Genomic DNA, 18087 nt, shown 5'->3' with positions numbered 1-18087 from the left:
TTCTCTTTGGGCAGTTGACCATTTAATATTACTCCTTTGGGGTTCCTTTACTTCAATATCCTCCTCTGAAGATGAACCCCTGTCTTCTCTATCTCCATAACAGCTTTTTATAGTTCCATTCTTTCTCCTTTGCCTGTGCAGATTAGTGATAATACCTTAATTTTTGTAATCACCACTAGCCCTGGGGTATAGGAGATGGTGCCTCTTGCCCCAGATCTTCAGTTCTCCCCACTAGCCTGGAACCAAAGCCAAGCCTCCAACCTCCTGTAAGTGCCCACAGCCAGGGGCTTTCTGCCTCACTGCCTCTTCACTCACTGGGTGTGTGTTAGTTTCTTCTAGCCACTTCCCCACTTCCCCTACACCACCACCTCCCCCCCACCGACCCCACCACTCCTCAGCACAGCTGGGTTTGGCATTCCTCATCAGCAGAGGTTCCCTCGACCTCCCTTGCTCAGATGCCCAAATATCCTGGGCTAAAAGTTCCTGTGGCTAGTGCCAAGGCAGCCTCTCAAACCAAGTAATCCCAGGGCTCGCTGCTTGTTGTTTAAGTGGCTTACAACTTATTGTTAAAGGCAAACCTAACCTGGACGTGTTTACTCTCCACTGGGACCAAAACTTGCACTGGCACTTTTCTTCTGATCTTCTCAAATTGTCCCAGTAAGAGTCCTACTGTGGACTTATTCTTATATATTTTTACCAGCACCTTGTTTGCCCTAAGGTGCTATTTTATCTCTTTTGTGGGGGAAAATCTTGAGAACTTGGAATTTTCTGACCCACTCTCCCAACTTCCCAGAATCCTCTAATTTTCTGCTTTTAAAAAATAATACGATGATACTTCAATGTATCATAGAAATGAAAACTTAAAAAAAAAGCAATCTTAAAATAATCTAACACTTTCATGTTTTTTTCTTTGTCCTATTTTTCTCAAATTCAAGATAATTCACTGAACCAGACACTGCCAGTGAAAATTATGGAAGACACATAATTTTCCCCAGACCTCAATAAAATATTATATATCTCAATTCAGTATAATTTTCAGGCCTTATAAGTAGTGTCTTTAACTATGATCTCATTATTCTAAGATCTTATCAAGTTGGAGATTGGCCAACTATAAAATAAAGGGATTTGTTTTGAAAATGTAGAAAGCCTAATGTTGTCTAAATTGCTGATATAAAATTTAATAACAAAAACAAGCCACAAACAATGTCTCTGTCTGCACATCCGGCTGTCTGCAATGAGGTATGAATCATATTAGTGAGAACCCACAAAAACATTCAATTATTCATCCATTTTGAAATATATCTTGGAATTCACCCATCTTTCAAAACTATGTTGGCATACGGCAACTGAATCTTTTAAAAGTTTTTGGGTTTCTTTTTTCCTATTGAGTTGCAGTACATAACTAATGGGAAATGAAGGTAGCCATTTTCTCTGAAACTCTTTTAGATGAAACAATAGTTATTTAAAATAAAAATAATATAAATCACAAATATTTTCTTTTGACCAGCCTTTACTCAATTTATTTTTCTCTTATTCATTTTTGATATCATCACAACACTGCCTGTCTTTATTATCATAGCATAATCAGAGCCTAATGGAAGTTAAGGAAAAGTTTTTGTTTTACTTCTGCTGTGAAGCAAAAAGGGAGGGAGAGAAAAAAACTAAGAAAAAAGTGATTGCAGGAGGCCTTTTTGTCGGAAAGCTTCTGACAGAGCCATACGCCATGCTAATTTAAAAGAACTGAGCCTCTATGGTGTGCAAGTAATTCTATTTTAAACAATGATCTTATACAGACATTGAACAACCTAAATTAGATTGTACAAGAATGTCCCTTCCAAGAATTCCACAATAAAAATGAATGCGGGTGTCTTGGGTATCTGGTTAGTTGACAATCAACGGGTAATTCTGGTAAAAAAAATTCCTGGGAAGGAAGATTTGCTGGACAAGGTATTGGATTAATGAAAGGGGTCCCAGGTGAAAAACTGGAGAAAAGACAGAACATAGAAATGTGGTGGATGAAAGTTCCAGGACTTAGGAGAAAAGAAGAAACCAGAATTCATGCGAAAGGATCAAGTTTGCCAAGATTCTTCAAGCTCTTCTGTGACTTGGGGGCTCTTACTGTGTGGCTTCTATAAACTCTCACAAAAATTGAGTGTGTGACCAACAGAGTATATCTCTTCCTTTTAACATTGCAGGTACTTTACCTAATTCAATTCAATCTTTTCACTTGGTCTGAGGATATAGAATATTATATGCAAGAAAAACCATATAATACACACAAGGAAATTCCTACTTGACCTTAAATAAGTTCCTAGAAGAGCAAAGACTTCTCATAATATATAGTCATTTATATATCACTTTAATGTTTAAAAAGAACACTCTTCCATATACTTTTTGTGCATTTCAAGTATTAGTATGCTCATGTAGAGAAATTTCATCTTTCCCAACATTATGAGCCACAAATATATATATTTTTAATTTTAGATGCAACTGGATTTTCACTATGCAAAAAGTATACAGAGTATACTTAAACAAGAGATTAGCTTCTGCAATGTGGAAGATACGGCTATAAACTGATTGCCAAGAATCTGGAAGTTTCAATATGACTCCATATAACACTTCAATGTTTTTGTTTAGAAAGTTTAAACATGTCCTTTCTCTGGGAGGGGATATTGATAAAGGACCTCTACTGGAAGGAATACAACTTTCTTAAGTATCACAACACTTCTCTCCATTTCTCTGGGCTTGGGTCAGCTTAAGCTAACTCTGGGTCATTCCAGTCTTAGCTAGATCATCAAACCCATTAATTACAGAAAAGCTGGCATGCAGCTCCTGTGTGTAGCATGGCTGTTGTTACGATAAAATGAAATAATATCTGTAGGGTGATTTGAAAACTTTAAAGTTCTATATAAATTCAATTATTTTTGACACTACTGTCTCTGGGGCCCAATATTGATTAATGGATCAATGTCAGCTTTGAAGAAGGTTGTGATTAGAATGGTACAAGGCTATGTCCTTAGCACTGTTATGTTTGGACTTCACTGAACAAAAAAGAAGGGAATGGATATTTGGGGTGAATCAAGGCTGGGGTTAGACAGGGGAAGAACAGTGATAGGATAAAGTTAAGGAACTCAAGAAAAAAAAAGATAGCATAGGGCTGAACTGGTTTTGCCAGTGGGACAAGATGAGAAAAGGAGAAGATTGTAGCCAGTGCAGGGATAGTGACTGACATGGTTTGGTTGATAGAACGGGGGATATTTAGCCTGGAGAAGAAAAGACTATGGTTGAGTGGCACATGGAAATTGTCTTCAAGCATTTAAATGGCTGTCATATGGAAGAGGGACTGTATTTGTCCTTCTTTGTCAAAAGGACAAAACTAGGCACAAATATAAGCTCTAGCATTTAATTTAGGTTCAATGCACAGAGAATTTCTTAACAGAGCTATCCTAAAATGTAATGAGCCACCTCAGAAGATAATGGTTCTCCTTTCAATCCAAGCACATGATTTATGATCATTTGGGATGTATGTTATAATGCAAATAATTTTTGAAGTGTGGCTTTGGCTAGATGGAAGATGACCTACCCTACTTTGTCTTTTGTACTTTATGCTACTTCACTTAGTAAATGGCCTCTCCATAATTATTTTTTCCACTTTGAATAATTTATTATTTTTCAATTACATGTAAAAGTAATTCCTAACATGTTTTTCTTTCTAGTTTTGAGTTCAAAATTCTCTTCCTCCACTTCCCCACCACTAAGAATGGCAATTTTATATATATGGCATATGAGCAGTCATATAAAACACATTTCCATAATAGTCATGTAAAAGAAAACACATGCACACAAAAGAAAAATAAAGACTTTTTTAAAAATATGCTTCAATTTGTATTCATACTTTATGAGTTCATTCTATGCAGGTGAATAGCATTTTTCATCAAGAATCCTTTGGAATGGTCTTAAGTTATTGTCTTGCTGAAAATAGCTAAGTCATTCACAGTTGAACATCAGACAATATTGTGATTCTAATCACTTCATTTTGTACCAGCTCGTGTAAGTCTATCCAGGTTTTTTCTGAAAACATCCTGCTTATCCTTTCTTATATAGCATTAATATTCCATCACAATTATATACCACAACTTGTTCAGCCATTACCAAATTGATGGACATGGCCTCAATTTCTAAATTTTTACCATCATAAAAAGAGCAGCTACAAACATTTTTGTACATGCATGTCCTTTTCTTTTTTTCTATCTCTCTGGGATACAGACCTAGTAGTGGTGTTGCTGGGTCAGAAGACACACATAATTTTATAGCCCTTAAACATAGTTCCAAATTGCCCTTCAGGATGATTGGATCAGTTCACAACTCCACCGACACTGCTTCAGTTTTTCCACATCTGCTCCAACATTTGTCATTTTCGTTTTCTGTTATATTAGCCAACTAAAATATTATTAAATTATTATTACATTATTAAAATACCTCTGAAGTGATACCTCAGAGTCATCTTAATTTGCATTTCTCTAATCAATTGTGATTTAGAGCATTTTTATGACTATACATAGCTTTGATTTCTTTGTCTAAAAGCTGCCTGTTATATCCTTTGACCATTTATCAATTCTGGTATGGCTTGTATTCTTGTAATTTTGACTCAGTTTCATAAAAATGAGAAATTAAACTTTTACCAGAGAAACTTGCTGTAATTTTTTTTCACAATTATGGTTATTATGTATTTCTCTCCATTGAATTTTTCCCTTTCTCTCTCTCTCTCTCTCTCTCTCTCTCTCTCTCTCTCTCTCTCTCTCTCTCTCTCTCTCTCACCTTTCATCTTGTCCCTCCCCTTTCCCTTATTCACTTCCTGTCCAACTTTCCTGTATGGTAAGACAGATTTCTATACACAACTGATTATGTACATTATTCCCCATGTGAGCTAATTCTGATGAGAATAAGGTTCAAGAATTACATCCTACTTCCCCTATATTTCCCTCCACTTTAAAAGTTCCTTCATAATACCTCTTTTAAGTGAGATAATTAATACCATTCTACCTCTTCCTTTCCCGTTCTCCCAGTAAATCCCTCTTTCTCACCCTTTAATTTTATTTTTTTTAATATGGTGCCATCATGGTCAATTCACACCCATGCCTTCTGTCTCTTTGTGTGTATGTATGTAAGTAAATATGTATGTATGTATGAATCCATAGTCATTCTAATAGCCCTAAAATAAGAAATTTCTTAGGCATTGTAAGTATCCTCTTCCTATATATCAATGTAAACAGTTTAACATTTATTGAATCCCTTATGATATCTCTTTCCTGTTTACTTTTTTGTGCTTCTCTTGAGTCATGCATTTGAAAGTCAAATTTTCCATTCAGCTGTGGTCTTTTCCTCAAGAATTCTTGAAAGTCCTTTATTCCATTAAATATCCATTTTCCTCCTCAAGGATTATACTTAGTTTTGCTGGATATATGGCTCTTGGTTTTAATACAAGCTCTTCCACCCACTGAAATATCATATCCCCAGCCTTTGAAATTTTAATGTTGAAGCTGCTAAATCTTAGGTTCTCCCTGAATGTGATTACACAATATTTGAATTCTTTTTTTCTGGCTGCTTGAAGTATTTTCTCATTGGCCTTGAAGCTCTGGAATTGAACTATAATAGCCCTGTAAGTTTTTATTTTGGGACCTTTTTCAGGTGATCATTAGATTCTTTCATTTCATATTCATTCTCTTGGTTCTAGGAGATCAGGGAAATTTCCACTGATAATTTCGTGAAGTGTGATATCTAAGCTCATTTGATTGTAGCTTTCAGGTAGTCTAATAACTCCCAAATAATCTCTCCTGAGTCAATTTTCCATGTCACTTTTCTTTCTAACGAGATCTCATATTTTCTTCTATTTTCTGTCATTTTGTTAATTTTGTTCTATTGTTTTTTTTTTTTTTGTAGTCCCATGGAGTCATTAGCTTCCCCACTTCCCCACTTTTTCATTTTAAAGGATTATTTTCTTCCATGATTTTTGGACATCTTTTTTTCCAATTTGGCCAATTCTTCTTTTTAAAGAGTTCTCTTCAGTGATTTTTTTGTCTTTTATTTATCTTTTGTCCTATTCTGTTTTATTTATAAGGTGTTATTTCCTTCAGTATTTTTTGTCTCCTTTACCAATCTGTTGGCTCTTTTTTCATTATTCCTTGCATTATTCTCATTTCTTTCCCCAATTTTCCTCTGCCTTTTATTTGATTTTAAAATATTTTTGAGCTCTTCTTGAAATTATTTTGTGTCTGAAACCAATTCACATTTTTCTCTGAGGCTTTGGATGTAACTATTTTGACCCTGTTTTCTTTGGAGTTTAGGTTTTGATCTTCCCTGTCACCATACTAGCTTTCTACGGTCAGGTACTTTTTGCTTGTTTGCTCATTTTTTCAGCTTATTTCTTGACTTTTAACTTCATGTTAAAGTTGCCCTCTTCTACTGAGGTGGAAGAGGGAACTGTACTGAACTTCTGCTTTTTTACTGCTATTTTCAGAGCTTTTTCTTGGGGTCTGCAAGTTTTCAGTTCTTCCAAGGTGGTATGACCCAAGGAGACATGTTGCTTTCCTGGCTTTTGCTATTAGTTCAAAAGTATATTTAATAATGATAAGCTGCTAGATGGATGCTGTCTTTTGCCCACACAACTTTCTTTTTTAACAAGTATTATTTTTAACTACATCAAATTCATTTTGTTTACATTTAAAATTCAATTGCAGAAGTTCATATTTGTCACTTTTAGGGTTTATCATTTTGGTCTGCAGAGATCCTTTGGCCTGATGATTTTTATCAAACACTATATTATATAGGCCTCCTCATTTTATAATATCTACAAATTTAAACATCAAATTATTTGTCTTCCTTAACATTGGTCTTTATCCCGATCATGCCCTCTAACCATAAGTGTTCTCATGTTTCTGCTTTTTTGCTCTTTTCTTTTCTCTATAAAATCTTACTTGCTGATTTCATCAGATACTATAGATTCAATTAATATCTCTATGCACATGATTCTCAAATGTATTCATGCAGTGCTAACCTCTCTCTTGACCTACTGTCTTGTGTTTCCAAATGCATATTGGAAATCTTAAACTAGATGTCCCATAGACATGTTCAAATCAACACATCCCTCACTGAAGTAATTTTCTTCCATTTCAAAATGCTCTCGTAACTTTTCTATTACTATTAAGGTTCCACCATCCTCCCAGTCACCAAGAATAACAACATAAGAGACAACATTGACACATCACTCTCACTGCCTTTGAACCAAATTTATTTCCAAGTCCTACTGATGTTACCTCCACAAAACCCCACATGCACAATCTCTTCTCTCCTTTGATGCTGTCACTACTCTGTGCTGGACCATGTTATCTCATAAACAGACCATCATTGTAGCCTATTGGTTGGTCTGCCTTCCTTGTATCTCCCTGCTACAGTTCATTCTCTATTCAACTATCAAAGTTTTCTTCCTAAAACACATGTCTACCATGCCATTCCCCTACTCAATAAATCCCAGAGACTGTCTATTACGTCTATGACCAAATATAGAAATACACTTTTTTCAGAATTTAAAGTTGTTCTTTCTAACTTTTCAATCTTTTTCACCTTCAATTACTCTATAATTAAGTGACTTTGACCTCCTTGCTATTCCTCAGACAAGACACACCAACTACTGATTTTGTCTATTTTCACCAGGTGTTCTCTATACGTCAAATCATTTTCCTCCATTCCTCCATATCCTGGCTTCCCTGGCTTCCTTGAAGTCTCAGCTAAAATTCCACCTCACGAATGAAATCTTTCCCAATCTTCCTTATTATTAGCACTTTCAATCTGCGATCCTCTCCAATTTCTGAGAGAGAAAGAGAGACAAGGGAGAGGGAGATGGAGAGGGAGAGAGAGAGAGAGAGTTTACAGGATTGATGAATGTTGTCCCCTTCATTGGACTGTGAGCTACTTAACTGTAGGGACTATTTTCCTTTGTATGTCCAGTTCCTAACCCAGTATCTGGCTTAATAAAAAGCATATACTTTCATTAGTAAAAATAAAGTCAATCTGATTTGACATGATCTAAATTTGTTCATCTTTCTGGTTCCCCTCAAGTTTATTGATGTCCTCCTAAAAGATGGAGTTCAAATCAGAACACAAAACTCCAAATGTAGTCAGACCAGAACAGTATACCCTGGCACTATGACTCCTATCTCTCAGTCCTGAAGACTTCCTCTCTTAAGCCATCATAATATTGCATTATTTTCTAAATTGATTTACCATACTATTGACTTTACATGTATTTTTCAGCCTCTAAAATCTCAAGATTATTTTCAGATATCCTGCCTCCATGTCATACTCCCCACCTATACTGTGCTTGCGAGGATGACTTTTGAGCTCAAATGTAGGGTTTTTACATTTATCTCCATTAAATATCATCCAGAGAGGCAGTATTAGATAGTTGCTAGTGGGTTGCTCTCAGCACAAAAAACACTGGGAAAGATTCTTAGATTTTTTAAATTTTCTAGGAAACTCACTAATAGTATGAGTTACAACCTCAGTAGAAGGAGGTTTCCTTTTAGGGCATCAACTATATTAATGAAAACAGAAACCTATTCCTTATCCCTGTGTATCATATTATTCAATTCAACTAATATTCTTTCCTGCCTTTTTGGATCCTCACTCTTCCACATAATATGTTAACTATTTCTCCCATTTTTATGTAAATTCAGCTAGCAAACCAGCTATGAGTTTTCTAAGTCACTAATATGTATCTATATCTTTTCCACAAGAATAGCATATGAGACTTTTGTTCACTGCCCTGTTAAAATCTAAGTGAGCAATTCCTACACCATTTCTCTCATCTACAAACACAGTAAACTTTTTTTTTAAATTTATTTACCTAGGAACCAGGGATGTTCAGACTGAAAATAAAAGTGGGGCGAGGGAGAAATGAGAGAATAAGATAGTTGAATATTCATTGTCCTGATTAGAGAAAAGTTTCCTTGAAAAGATGTGTCATACACATCTTTATATATCTAGCACCTAGCATAGCATTGTTCACATATGAATAATGTAGTTATGTTTAATTAAAATTTAAGACAGTATCCAATCCAGAAGAGTTATCTAACCTGTTCACCATTGCCTACAGCATGTAGAAGTATGGAATATAGCTGAAAGTTACAAGAAGGAAGACTTTGGCCAAATATAAGTAAAATCATACTGAAAATTCACTTATCCAAGATTATTGCAAAATCATTTCATGCTTCAGATGAAGATTGATAGTAAACGATCCCTGAGCTTCCTTCCAACTTATAATCTATACATCTAGATTACTAAAGCGAATAAAAGCATCCTATAGACTTCCAAAAGGCCAAAAGATTGAAGGGGATCATTTCTGAAAGTGATCATCATGAAGGGAGGTGATCATGAAAGACTTAATAGAGGATATGATGTTTAAGCTGGGCTTTGAAGAATAAGTAGGACTGCCACTTTTGGAATCAAAGAATTATAGAATTACAAAGCCTTTGGATCTAAGATATAGTACAATTAATCCAAGCTACTGCCTTCTATAACATTACAGTTATTCCTTCCAAATCATGACTTTTCCACATCACAGTTTCTTTTTTTTTTAAATGCAATTTATTTATTTAACATATTTGGTTTTCAGCATTGATTTTCACAACATTTTGAATTACAAATTTTCTCCCCATTTCTACCCTCCCCCCCCACTCCAAGATGGCTTATATTCTGGTTGCCCTGTAACACTTCACAGTTTCAATATATTGCAGGTCAGCATAAGAAAATAAATGGGAATTTTTGGAGAGTTTTACAGAAGCCACAGATGACCCATGAAGGCAAGCAGTAAAGAAAGAAAAAGATTAGACACACAATCTCATAAGTATTGGGGATAACATGAAAAAATTCAAACAACCTGTAAGAATTTTCTCAGTAATGAGATTCATGAAAATGATATTTACCTTAAAATTTTTTTTTTCTTTTTTTTTTAATGCAATTAATTTATTTAACATATTTGGTTTTCAGCATTGATTTTCACAACAGTTTGAATTACAAATTTTCTCCCCATTTCTGCCCTCCCCCCCCACTCCAAGATGGCGTATATTCTGGTTGCCCTGTTCCCCAGTCAGCCCTCCCCTCTATCACCCCCCTCCCCTCTCATCCCCTTTTCCCTTCCTTTCTTGTAGGGCAAGATAAATTTGTACGCCCCATTGCCTGTGTATCTTATTTTTTAGTTGCATACAAAAAGTTTTTTTGTTTTTGAACATCTGATTTTAAAACTTTGAGTTCCAAATTCCCTTCCCTCTTCCCTTCCCACCCACCCTCCCTAAGAAGTTGAGCAATTCAACCTAGGCCACACATGTATTATTATGTATAACCCTTCCACAATATTCATGTTGTGAAAGGCTAACTACATTTTGCTCCTTCCCAACCCATCCCGCTTTATTGAATTTTCTTCCTTGACCCTGTCCCCTTTCCAAAGTGTTTGTTTTGATTACCTCCACCCCCATCTGCCCTCCACTCCATCATCCCCCTGCCTTTTATTTTTTTTTTTTATCTTCCTCCCTCTTCTTTCCTGTGGGGTAAGATACCCAACTGAGTATGTATGGTATTCCCCCTCAGGCCAAATCTGATGAGAGCAAGGTTCACTCATTCCCCCCTCACCTGCCCTCTCCCCTCCTCCCATAGAACTGCTTCCTCTTGCCACCTTTATGGGAGATAATCCACCCCATTCTATCTCTCCCTATCTCCCTCTCTCAGTAAGTTACTCTCTCATCCCTTAATTTCATTTTATTTCTTTTAGCTATCTTCCCTTCATCCTCAACTCACCCTGTGTCTGCTCTCTTTCTTTTACATATATATATATATATACACATACATACACATACATACATATACACATAGATACATGCATACATACACATTCACTTATATATATATACATAAACATATATATATGCATATATATATATGCATATTCCCTTCAACTACCCTAATATTGAGGTCTCATGAATCATACTCATCATCTTTCCATGTAGGAATGTAAACAAAACAGTTCAACTTTAGTAAGTCCCTTGCAATTTCCATTTCTTGATTACCTTTTCATGCTTCTCTTGATTCTTGTGTTTGAAAGTCAAATTTTCTATTCAGTTCTGGTCTTTTCACTGAGAAAGCTTGAAAGTCCTCCATTTTATTGAAAGTCCATATTTTGCCTTGGAACATGATACTCAGTTTTGCTGGGTAGGTGATTCTAGGTTTTAATCCTAGCTCCATTGACCTCCGGAATATCTCATTCCAAGCCCTTCGATCTCTTAATGTAGAAGCTGCCAGGTCTTGGGTTATTCTGATTGGGTTTCCACAATATTCAAATTGTTTCTTTCTGGCTGCTTGCAGTATTTTCTCCTTGATCTGGGAGCTCTGGAATTTGGCAACAATATTCCTAGGAGATTTCTTTTTGGGGTCTATTTGCGGGGGCGATCGATGGATTCTTTCAATTTCTATTTTGCCCTGTGGCTGTAGAATATCAGGGCAGTTCTCCTTGATAATTTCCTGAAACATGGTATCTAGGCTCTTTTTTTGATCATGGCTTTCAGGTAGTCCAATAATTTTTAAATTATCTCTCCTGGATCTATTTTCCAGGTCAGTGGTTTTTCCAAGGAGATATTTCACATTGTCTTCCATTTTTTCATTCCTCTGGTTCTGTTTTATAATATCCTGATTTCTCATAAAGTCACTAGCTTCCACTTGCTCCAATCTAATTTTTAAAGTAGTATTTTCTTCAGTGGTCTTTTGGACCTCCTTTTCCATTTGGCTAATTCTGCCTTTCAAGGAATTCTTCTCCTCATTGGCTTTTTGGAGCTCTTTTGCCATTTGAGTTAGTCTATTTTGTAAGGTGTTGTTTTCTTCAGTGTATTTTTCAGTATTTTTTTGGGTCTCCTTTAGCAAGTCATTGACTTGTTTTTCATGGCTTTCTCGCATCCTTCTTATTTCTCTTCCCAATTTTTCCTCTACTTCTCTAACTTGCTTTTCCAAATCCTTTTTGAGTTCTTCTATGGTCTGGGGCCAGTTCATGTTTTTCTTGGAGGCTTTGGTTGTAGGCTCTATGACTTTGTTGTCTTCTTTAGGCTGTATGTTTTGGTCTTCTTTGTCACCAAAGAAAGAATCCAAAGTCTGAGACTGAATCTGGGCGCGTTTTCGCGTCCTGGCCATATTCCCAACCAACTAACTTGACCCTTGAGTTTTTCAGTGGGGTATGACTGCTTGTAGATTACAGAGTTCTATGTTCTACGTTTGGGGGGGAGGTGCCAGCTCTGTCAGAGCCGCACTCCTCCTTTCCCAAGGACCCCCAGTCCAGACTGGGCTCAGATCTTCGGCAGGCTGTGCACCCCTGCTGTGATCTGCCACTTAATTCTCCCCACCAGGTGGGCCTGGAGCCGGAAGTAACAACAGCTGTAGCTGCCCCACCTCCGCTGCCCCCGGGGCTGGAAGCCGAACCGCGAACTCCTTCCACTCCCGCAGCTTTTCCCACTAACCTTCTCCGCAGTCTTTGGTGTTTGTGGGTCGAGGGGTCTGGTAACTGCTCACATATTCAGGGCGCTAGGGCCCCCTCCGCCCGGCCTCTGGTCTGGATCGTCCACGCCGCTCAAGCTGGGCTCTGCTCCACTCCGTTCCCAGCTCCCAGCTCCCAGCTCCCAGCTCCGTGTGGAATAGAGCTCACCCAGAGACCATCCGGGCTGTCCTGGGCTGGAGCCCTGCTTCCCTCTGCTGTTCTGTGGGTTCTGCCGTTCTAGAATTGGTTCAGAGCCATTTTTATAGGTTTTTGGAGGGACTCGGGTACGGAGCTCACTCTAGTCCGTGCTTACCAGCCGCCATCTTGGCTCCGCTCCCCTACCTTAAAAATTTAAATGAATACAAAACCTGAGGGGTAAGCTATGTTATATAAAGGAACAATCTATAATTTTTTCAGGTGTCAAAGATCTAACATGATTTGACCCATCATCCATTCTCCATTACAAAATTTAGTGTGGAAATAATTTGATACAAAAGAATGAAGCTAATTTTTAATTGTCCTCACTAATGGAGCAAAGTTTTAATATTCCCAATTATATTTGAATATGAATACCTCATGTTCCAGGAACTCATAAAATATGTTTTTTTAAAAATTCAACCTTGGAGACCCAAGTATGCGAATTTATATACTCTTAGAATCCTAGAACTGGAAATGACATCAGAGAACATCTATTTCTACTTCCCACTCCAAAGAGGAATCTGTTTATATCATAGCAGAAGAAACTGCATTTAATTCAAAATTTCCAGTATCAAGTAGTTCACTACTTTATAGAATAGTCCATTACATTTTGCCAGAAATATGATTGTCTCCCCATAATTCCATCTACTGGTATTGTCTTCTGTATCCAGGCATAATAACCCTACTCCCTTTTACAATTGTGCTTCAAATATATGAAGTTAACTATCTGGTAAGCCTTCTCCTCTTCCCAGATAATTTTACTTTTCTAGGTTAATCATTATTCTTCATAATACATGCTCCCAAACCATCCTGATCACCATCCTCTGGATATATCTAGCTTATTAATTACCCCCTTACAAGACCATGAGCAATGAGAATAAAATTCACAAAGTATCCTGAACAATGCAGAATATAGTGGGATATTTCCACACTTCTGAATCATCTGCTTCTTTTAATTAAAAGTAAGATTGTAGTCAACATTTTCTTAACTACTCTATTAACTCATATTTCAATTACAAACATCAGATTTTGTCAAATGCCTTACTGAAATCTTGGTAATAATACAGCTACGCCAGTCCCCAAATCAATCAATTTAGTATCACTGTCAAAAAAAAGTAATTTAGTCTCAAACTGTTCTTGATGAAGGCATTCTGGCTCTTTGTGATTCCTGTTTCCTTATTTAAAATGCTGAAAATCTCTCTCTTTTATGTTGAATTTAGTGATGTAGACAGGATTTGGATTTAAGCTTTCCAGTCCATACTTTGAAAACTCTACTCTCTTCCCTCTACTTTCTTTTTTTTTTAAATCAGAACTACATTTTCCCTTCCTTAGTTTCCTAGTTCTATAGCACTTCTCTTATTTCCCACGATTTGTAAAGACCACTGATAGTGACTCAGGAATCATATCTGTCAGTTTTTTCTCTACCCTAGATCATAATTTATTGGCTACAGAGACTAGAACTCATTGAAGGTTGAAGATTAATTAGACATCTAGCATTACATTGTGAGTTGTGTGGAATAAAGTTAAATGTGACACACTAGTTCCAACCACAAGGAATTAGAATGTGATTGAGAAAAGAAAAACCAAGTTACATTAAATATTTAAAAAAGAATTTTTTAAAAAAATTCCTTATATCAACTACATAAGCAATAGAAAAGGATAAGTAGCTTGAGTAGCCATGGTATAATAGATTTAAAACAGGAAGAAACCTTAGAGGTGAGCTGGTTCAATGAACATATTTTAACCATAAGGCAATTAGGACTTTTGGAATTGCCCAGGGGTGCAGAAATGGTAGGTGACATAAATGGGGTCACAATATAACACTATGAGCAGTTGCAGCACCATGAGGTGGAAGAGAAGTAAGAGGAGAGACCAAGGGACCGGAGGAGTGGAGGTCCTGGGAGCCTGGAGAGGGAGACACCACCAGCACTGATGCAGAGAAGCAGGGGAGCCCTGGAGATCACTCCTCAGACCCGGGTCCAGTCATCCTCTATCCCCTCTCCTCCACCCTCGGTCCTGGGAGCCATGGGTAGCTTGAGGCAGCACTTCCAGAGGTTCCTGGAGCAGAAAAACATTGTCACCGATTTCCTGGGGAAGCTGGAAGAGATCTCCGGTGTCAAAAAGTACTACCTGGCTACAGGTTCCATTGTTTTCTTGGCCCTCTATCTCATATTTGGCTATGGTGCCTCCCTGCCCTGCAATCTCATTGGATTCATCTACCCAGCATATGCCTAGATCAAGGCCGTTGAAAGCCCCAACGAAGATGATGATACCATCTGGCTAACCTACTGGGTGTTATACAGCATTTTTGGCCTGGCTGAGTTCTTCTCTAACATCTTCCTTTTCTGGTTCCCCTTCTACTATGCAGGGAAGTGTACTTTCTTGCTATGGTGCATGTTTCCAGTGGCCTGCAATGGCTCCAAAATCCTGTACCATTACCTGATCCACCCCATCTTTCTGAGGGACCAGGCCTCCATAGACAGCCTGGTGACTGACCTGAGTGGACGAGACCTGGACACAGCAACCAATCTGACCCAAGAAGCAACCAAGGCAGGCATTACTCACCTCCACAAGAATAAGTGAAGAGATCACTCCTGAGCCTGAGGCTTCGGATGACTAGATACCCTCCTCCCAGCCCCCTCATCATCAAGGGACTATGGCCCCCAGTTCTGCCCCATGTCCAAGCAGCTGACCCCTCCCAGCTGTATGGCTCCAACCAACTCCACCCTCTTGGGCTTTAGGGCATTAGACAAGTCTCCTCCAGCTGGGAGGTGGAATGGGCATGGGGGGACCTCTGCCCATTTAGGATCCACCAGCACCTGCTAAAGGCCCTGCTGATGCTCAGACTGTTCTAAATATGCCATTAACCCCCTGCCTCTGGCCCCTCCACCCTCCATCAGCTTCCCACAGGACTCTTGATGTGTCCTGGACATTTCAGCTGCCCGTGTATTAAAAAAAAAGTCTTACACAGGCCCTCCCCGCAAAATAACACTATTTTAAATCTACCATTTCTACTAATCAAAAAAGCTTCATGGAAGAGATAACTGAATATGGACTTTTACAGGTGTATATGATTTTAACAGAGAGGCCATGCTACATTGGAAAAGTTACATAGATAAAGTCATGAAGGGATAACCATGGCATGTGAGGAGATAATGAGGCCATAATAAGGTATATATTACAAAACAGTCAAAAGGACAGTTATATAGAGATATAGGCAAAATTATGTCAGATTATTTAGGGACTTGAAAGCCATTCATCACAATTGGTCCTTGATGAATGAAGCAATACAAAGCTATTTTTGGTTCTTTAGCAAGGCATAATGAAAATGCTATTTTCAAATGATTTGTCTATCTGTTTATTTCTAAATACTGGAAGCAGCAAATGAAAAAAAAGAGAGGAATATAAGGATAAAAAAAAAACCTTGAGTAGGCCAACACTATTTTAGGCACATTGTAGACTCTTCCAGTTTAATTTTCAGTAGTAAAGGGGAAAATAAACTAGTATTCTTGTCACAACAAGAGTAAAGTATTCTATGAATCTGAAAGTGGTTCATTTCTAGTCGGTCATGTACAAAAAAATCCAGCTTTTACTTTTACTTGACTAATATATCAACAGAGAAATTTATTTGTGGGAGAAAAAGCAGAAATGAGTTTATGTTTTCCAAGACTGTGTTGTACTAACTTGTTGCATATAAGTATAATTTCTAGCCATCGGCAAATCAAATACAATTATGGACCTATTAAATCAACAGCCTCTCTCTTTAAAATATAATTTAAGTCCCAACCTCTTTCCAGAAATATGCAAGTGAATAAAATTATACTATAATAAAGGAATTATGTTCATTTTAGCAAAGTTTGGTCCTTTAAAGCAAAAATCACTTAGTCACAGACATTCATATTGGGTTAACTTGCTATATCTTTTGCAAAACATTTGAGTTTGGAAAGATTTGGATTATTCTTAAAAGCAAAATGAATGTAACTAAACTTACAATAACTTCTTTCTTCTTGCCAAGAAATGAAAGCACTATTGTACTCTTTAAAAAAATGTTTCTTAGTTCTGTAAGCAGTGTTTCCCAAGGTTTTTCTCTCCCTCGCCCCACTATAATATGGTTTTAGTAAGCCTATGAGACATTATTATAAAATGTTCTAGAACATGAGTTCACCTATTGTATAAAAGATAACAACTACCACATGTAGTACTATTTTTGGAGCAGATTATAGAACTTTGAGTTGGAATTCAATTAACCCACTGAATTTATAGAAGAAATTGTGACCTAGACAAATGACTGATTGCTCCCTATACTGTATTTCCCCATGTATAAGATACACACTTTCTCGAAAAATTTGAGGTCTAAAAACTGGGCATATCTTATACAGTGATTGTAGGTTTTTTTACTCGCGTTTTCCACTTTTTTTGTGCTTATGGTCTTTGCGCTCATTGTTTTGCATTTGTTACTGGTATATTAGGTTATGTTTTGCCACGTTCTGCCCAGAAATGGCTCAGAAAAGATTTTCGTACAATGATGAATTCATCTTAAAAGTGATCCAGTTTGCAAAAGTGAATGGAAATCATGCTGCTGAACGTAAGTTTCGTCCTCCTCCACCAGAAAACAATCAGAGACTTGCTACGGGAAGAAGAAATCCTACTGAAAATGCCACGGCAGGAAAAGGCCATGAGAGGCAAGTCAGCAAAATGGCCTGATTTAGAGAGGAAATTGAAGATATGGATTGAAGAGCAAAGGGAAATTGGAGTTCCTGTGTCCACAAAGATGGTTCAGCATGAGGCAAGAACTGCTGATGAAAAAGAAGTTACTGATTTCAAAGGAGGACGCAATTGGTGCTTCAGGTTCATGAAAAGCAATGGACTAAAGCATGCTCACATGCTCCAGACTTGTCCAAAATATGCCTGAAAGCTATGAGCAGATGAATAAAACTTGAGTTCAATAACTTTATGTAACACATTTTTTTTCAAATGCAGGCCCCCAAATTAAGGTGTATCTTATACATGGGGAGATACGGTATATAACATTTTATCTTGTACCTTGCTACTTTTAAACAAGTTGTTCCTCCATATCTAGATTGACTTCCTCTCTACCACCTTCTCATAGAAAGAGGTCTCATGATATTTAGAAGTGCTTGGGAACAATAAAAATAAATTGCATCTTGAGGAGGGGAATCTGTCTTGGTTTAATTTTAGATAAAGAGGAAAAATGATCAAAAACAGTGTTTCTCATACCAATGGTCAAATGTTAGCTTCCTTCAAGTCACAACTGAGATGCCATCTCCTAAATAAAGCATTTCTTGATGCTCCGCTTGTCA

At 37.3% G+C, this 18087-nt stretch overlaps 1 protein-coding gene and 1 pseudogene across 1 annotated transcript in view; one reads left to right on the top strand and one right to left on the bottom strand.

The window, feature by feature from the left end:
* The window catches only part of PRR16 (proline rich 16), a 212335-nt gene that overhangs the window by 107127 nt on the left and 87121 nt on the right, over window positions 1-18087 (bottom strand). The window lies entirely within an intron of this gene.
* Window positions 14792-15349, top strand: LOC118842948 (annotated as a pseudogene).

Source organism: Trichosurus vulpecula, chromosome 1 (genome assembly GCF_011100635.1).
Source record: "Trichosurus vulpecula isolate mTriVul1 chromosome 1, mTriVul1.pri, whole genome shotgun sequence".
Taxonomy (NCBI): domain Eukaryota; kingdom Metazoa; phylum Chordata; class Mammalia; order Diprotodontia; family Phalangeridae; genus Trichosurus; species Trichosurus vulpecula.
This window is presented reverse-complemented; position numbering and strand designations above follow the sequence as displayed.